Genomic DNA, 6,000 nt, shown 5'->3' with positions numbered 1-6,000 from the left:
GGTGCGGGTGCGTGTTTATGTGGGGGGGGTGATGGGGGGCAGTGCGGCGGTGGAAGCCGGGCGGCTCCCTGGCTCGGCCGAGCGGCCCCGTCGCTGTGGCACCACATAGCCCCCCGGGGTGCCAGTCCCCGTCCCGGGTTGACTGGAGCACCTCGCCTGGGTTGCCCCCACGAGGTATCGCCGCGGGGTCTGCGGGATTCGCCCGGCCCTTGTGGCTGGCCTCGGGGGTGGCGGCTCCGTCTCCTGGGGCTCCGGCGGTGGTCTCCTCCTCCATTCCAACGGCTCCCCTCGGTCTCTGGCACCTGCGGGCTGGGGAACAAACTCAGAGGCGGTGGGGTTTAAGGGTCGCCGTCCTCGTCGCCCCCGGCCCCGCCCGGGGCCCCTCGGAGCCCGGGGCTCCGTGGGGCCCATATACTGCGCGAGGCCCCCGGGCACGGGGGGTAGGGGGACCCCGGGGTTTCGGGGTACTTGGACGGCGGGGCTCCCCCCCTCGGGGGCTGCTCGCCACGGCTTCAGTCGGCGGATGTTGACCACCATCTCCCGGCCCCTCTCTCCTCCCTGAATCAGCACCGTCCATGGTGAGATCTGCCGTCTCACAATCCAGGGTCCTCGCCAGTAGGTGGTCAGCTTCCCCACCTGTCCGGCACCGACGCGGGGAGTGTACAGCCACACCTCGGAGCCCGCAGTGTAGAAGGGGGGCTCCATACGGGGTCGGGCGCCCTGCTCTTGCCGCTGGTGCGCGGCCTCTCCGTGCGGGTAGGCTCGGCCCCTGGCCCCTCGCAGGGTCTCCAGCAAGTGCTCCACGGGGTGGCTCCCTTCCTCCCGTTGCGGCGGAGGGACACCGAACAGCAGATCTGCGGGCAGGCGAGACTCGCGACCAAACATCATTAGGAACGGGGTCTGTCCTGTAGATGTGTGAACGGCGGTGGTGTAGGCGAACAGGGCATAGGGGAGGTGTTCGTCCCAGTCCTGTTGATTCGCGGCCGCCATGCGTTTAAGCTTCCCGGCCAGAGTCTGGTTCATCCTCTCTACCATCCCGTTCGCCTGGGGGTGATATGCCGTGGTTCGGTCCTTCTGGATCCCGAACTCTCGGCACAGCGCCTGGAATAGTTCGGCCTCGAATTCACTACCCTGGTCGGTAATGACTCGTTCGGGGATCCCGCACTTAAGTACGTAGTTTTCCACGAAGGCCCGGGCCACTACGAGGGCTGTTTTATCCGGGATAGCCACCGCCACGGGGTAGCGGGTGAAGTACTCCACCGCTACAAGAATATATCGGTTGCCCCGGTGGGATCGTGGAAAGGGCCCTTGCAGGTCGATTCCGACCAACTGATTCGTCCGACTGACTCGGAACGGCCTCAGGGGTACCTGGTACCTCGCCGGCTTTTGCCCACACTGCTGACAGGCCCGGCAGCCCTGCACCCAGGCGGCCACATCTTGCGCCAATTTAGGCCAGAGATACTGGCGACGCAGAGTCTCCCGGGTGCGCCGTTCCCCATCATGGCCCCCGAGCGGGTGGTCGTGTACCAGTCGTAGCAGCTGGGGTCGCACCTGGGCAGGAACACAGATACACCCCGGCTGGCCGGCCTCGGTTAACTCCCGTACCACTCCGTTCTGTACACACAACCGGGCATACAAACCGCTCCAGGGTCCTGGTAGGGCGCTCTTTTCCTCCCGCAGTGCCGCCTCCACTGCCGCCAGATCCGGATCTCGCTGCTGGGTCTGTCTCAGCTGCTCGTCGTTTAGGCCCGGGAAGGCACAGCCGACGTCCTCCTGGGTCCGTCCGATCGGGTCCCGAGCCGCGGGTCCCGCGCTTGCCGGGCGGTCGACGGGATCCTCAGTGCCACCTGCGAGGGTCTCTGTGGCGCACACTGCACTCTCTCTCGGGGGGGGGAGTTTAGTTTCCGCGCGCTCCTTGGGTTCTGCTGCCTGGCGGCAGCGTCCCCCCGTGAAGCACGGGCAGGCGTCTCCCTCCCTCGTCTCAGCGCGCACCGCGGGCCGTCTTGACAAGGCGTCCGCGTTCGCGTGTGTCCGCCCCGCTCGGTACTCGATCTGCAGGTTGTACTCCTGCAGCTGCGCCAGCCATCGAGCCATCTGCCCCCGCGGTTCCTTGAATGTAAGGAGGAACTGCAGTGCATAATGATCGGTGCGCACACGACATTTCCTGCCGTACAAGTACGGTCGGAACTGTTTACACGCGAAAATTACAGCATACAGTTCCTGACGGGTTACACAATAGTTCAGTTCGGCCCCGCTCAGGGTCCGACTGGCGTACGCGATGACCCGCTCCGTCCCACCCTGCACTTGCGACAGCACCGCGCCCAGCCCACTGCTGCAGGCGTCAGTGTCCAAAATAAAATCGGTGGTGAAATCTGGGAAAGCCAAGGTGGGGGTGTGGGTGAGGTGGTCTTTGAGTGTGGTGAAAGCCGTCTGGCAGGCCTCCGACCACTGATAGGGGTTCTTAGGGGAGGTGAGTTGGGTGAGGGGGCGTGCAATCTCACTGAATCCCTTTACAAATCGACGGTAATAAGTGGCGAGTCCCAAGAATGACCTGATCTCCGTCAGGTTCCTCGGCCGCGGCCAATCCACTACGGCACGCACCTTCTCGGGATCGGTGCTCACCCCTGCCTCGCTGACCCGGTGTCCGAGGTACCCCACCTCGCGTTGCGCAATGTAACACTTACGTGGCTTGAGCTTGAGATGGGCTGCTCGCAGTCGCTGGAATACTTCCCGCAGCCTGGACCAGTGTTCGGACAGCGACCTACTGAACACTATTACGTCGTCCAGGTAAATCAGGCACTGTTCCCACTGCAAGCCCCGCATCACCAACTCCATCAACCGCTGGAACGTCGCGGGCGCGTTAGTGAGTCCGAACGGCAACACTCGAAACTCAAACAGGCCCATCGGGGTGGTGAATGCTGTTTTTGGCCGATCCTCCTCCGTCATCTCCACCTGCCAGTAACCGGACGCCAGATCGAGGGTGGAAAAATACCGCGCTCCTGCGAGACTGTCGAAGGTGTCGTCGATGCGTGGGATGGGAAAAGCGTCGCCGAGGGTGACTGCGTTCAATTTTCGGTAATCAACGCAGAACCGAGTCGATCCGTCCTTTTTCGTTACCAGTACCACCGGGGCAGACCAAGGGCTCGCGGAGGGCTGGATTATGTTATCGCGTAGCATATCCGTGACTGCCTCTTTGATCTGGGTCCGTTCAGGCGCGCCCACTCGGTATGCGGGGAGTTTGATGGGTCGGGCTGCACCTGTGTCAATTTGGTGCTTGACCAGGTCGGTCCGGCCCACGTCCGAATCGTGCTCACTGAACACGTCGGCGTACTCCCGCAATAACCCGCGCAGCTGATCGGCCTCCCCCTTAGGTAAGGCTGCCCAAGGCACATGTAACGCATCCTGCAGGGGAACAATCTCGGCTCGGGGGGTCGGGCCGACTCGCCAGGCCAGATCCTGGCTGTCCTCGGGGCGGCCAGGGTCCTCCGCCCAGAGTGCGAACACCGAGTCGTTCGAGTGGCGAGCGTGCAGGGGGTGTACGGTGGCTACCGGGGTGCGTCGTCGTATCATTGCCGGGGTACTGTGTGGGTTAAACACACGTATAAACAGCCGGCCCCCATCTGCGTTTACCAGTGTGGCTGACCCTACCACCCCGTATCGCGATGCCAACTCCGGGTGAGGAGTCAGCATTACCTCGCCCGATGGTCGGTGGGTTGGGTCGGTGGAGAGGGTTGCCACTGGCACCAGCATCTCGGCGAGAGGCCCGATGGTGACGGCCGACACCAGCGTAGCGGCCACGGGTGTGAAGCGTGGGCGATTCGGCTCCTGTCCTAGGAACGGAATCCGCTCCCCGCTGCCCTCCACCGTAGCGCATCGTTGCCGGGGCTGTACGTTAAGTCCCAACTTTTCCAGGAGGTCCGTTCCTGCAATGCACTCGTGGCACAACACACTCGAAACGTAGAATTCCTGTGTGCACACCTGGTTTCCTAGACGGACCTCGAGGGAGACCTTCCCCAGCAACCCCATCCCGGCTCCGCTTGCCGTGTGCAGCGCGCGATCCGGGGCCTGCAGGCAGCCCACGTCCACCCCGAGCATGCTGCAGTGCGCGGCGCTCATGAGAGAGGCCACGGCGCCCGTGTCCAACAGGATCCGGGTGCGCTGCCCGTTCACCTGGCCTTCCACCAGCGACGTGGCTCCCGTTATCCCTGCCACCAGCTCCCGCAGCCAATCGCCCGAGGTCCATGCGCCCTTGGGTGTTGTCGTTGTAACCTGTTTATGGATCACTCGCTCGCCATTATTATTACAGCTGGTTTGGGTCGGGTCTACGTCGATTTCATCCCCTGGTGGTCCCCTCTCTAGGGGGGGCTTAGTGTTTGACCTATGCATCGGCCTCGCACGGGCGCGCTGAGGGCAGTCCCTCATGAGATGCCCTCGACGGTCGCACACATAACACGTCCTGGGAGGAGTGGCGGCTCTGTGGCGAACTTTCTGCCCACTCCCTCCTCCCCCCGTGCGCTGTTGCTCATACTCTGCTTCTAGTCGGGCTATCCTCCCAGTTAATCCTCCTACCTCGGCCTGGACCGTCTCTACCATTGTCTCCAGCGCAGTCATGTGTGCCCGTACTTGGGTTACCTTGTTGTCTACTTGGGTTACCCTGTCACCTACCTGGGTTACCCTGTCACCTACCTGGGTTACCTGGCCGGAGACATCCTTTATACCCGTTTGTATACCGGCAACCCATCCCGGGGTTGTCTCGCGGGACACTGGAGGTTCTCTTTCCCGGCCCCTTACCGTCCTCGCGAGCTCCTGTTCCTCCTCCTCGTCTTCCGAGAGCAGGCTCGCAATGGCGCGCTCTCGTCCCAGCCCCCGGAGCTGCGCGCGTTCGCTGTGAATTCTTTCACACTTACGTGCGCGCTCGACAAGGGTGTTAAAGGGAAGACGTGGGCAGCTCATGTCTGGCTGCCACCACGCCGTGCGAGACAGGTACCGCTGGATTTTCTCGGCAGCCAGTTCCTCAATAACCTCAGTTGCGTACCCCGGGCGTGCGATCTTTGTTAACTCGCGCACATCCTCGGCGTAATCACGGAGATCTTCGCCAGGTTGGCGACGGCGCGCCTCTAAGGCCGATTTTGCTTCCTCCTCGTCACGCGTGCCAAAACGCTGATCGAGTCGGCGCATCAGCTCCTCTAGCTGTGTCTGTGCGCTCGCGGGTAACGCTTCTACAAAATCGGCTGCCCGCCCATCAAGATTCATATTAAGTTGACGTACTGCCTGCGCGTCCGTCCATCCATTAATTTCCTTGGCCCCTAAGAGATTGCGGGCGAATGCCTTCCACGAAGGGGCCCCCCGGCCGGTAAATATCAGTCTTATTTTAGCGTGAGGTAACGCGGGGGTCCGTACCGCTTCCGACACCAATTTGTAGGGGTCGCTAGCCCCCGAGATCCCTCCCTCGATAATACTAACGGCCGGACTAACATCATCAATCGCCCCCCCGCTGCTAAGCGAACCGCCGCTAGGCTCCTCACCCAGGGTGTGGGAGCCGTCACCCGAGGGTTCCCCTCCACCGCGGGTCCGCGTAGCAGGCATGGATAACCACGCACGCGCACACCCACACACAGCTCTGCACGGCACTCACCCAACCCTGACCACTCACGTTAGGATCGCGCACCTGTGTTACACACGTCGTGAACGTGCGCGCACACACGCATACAGCTCCACACGCGATACCCACTCCTGCGCCGCTCTGCGCCGCGCTGGCCGCCCACGTTACGATCGCGCACCTTGGGCACGCCGATTACGCACGCCGAGAGCTTACGCAAGTAACGAGCGCACGCAAGCGGGGCACACGCCGACACGACGACTCGTCCCCTCCCCCACTCGCGCGTGCACGTCAACACAAATATCGTACAAGGACGATTCTCCTCTCACACGGCTGCGTAGTCACGCCAACACACCAAAAGTGCTCTCCCCGGGCGTTAACGCACACACCTCCGTACCCGC

This window comes from Lampetra fluviatilis, chromosome 48 (assembly GCF_964198595.1).
Source record: "Lampetra fluviatilis chromosome 48, kcLamFluv1.1, whole genome shotgun sequence".
NCBI classification, from domain to species: domain Eukaryota; kingdom Metazoa; phylum Chordata; class Hyperoartia; order Petromyzontiformes; family Petromyzontidae; genus Lampetra; species Lampetra fluviatilis.
This window is presented reverse-complemented; position numbering follows the sequence as displayed.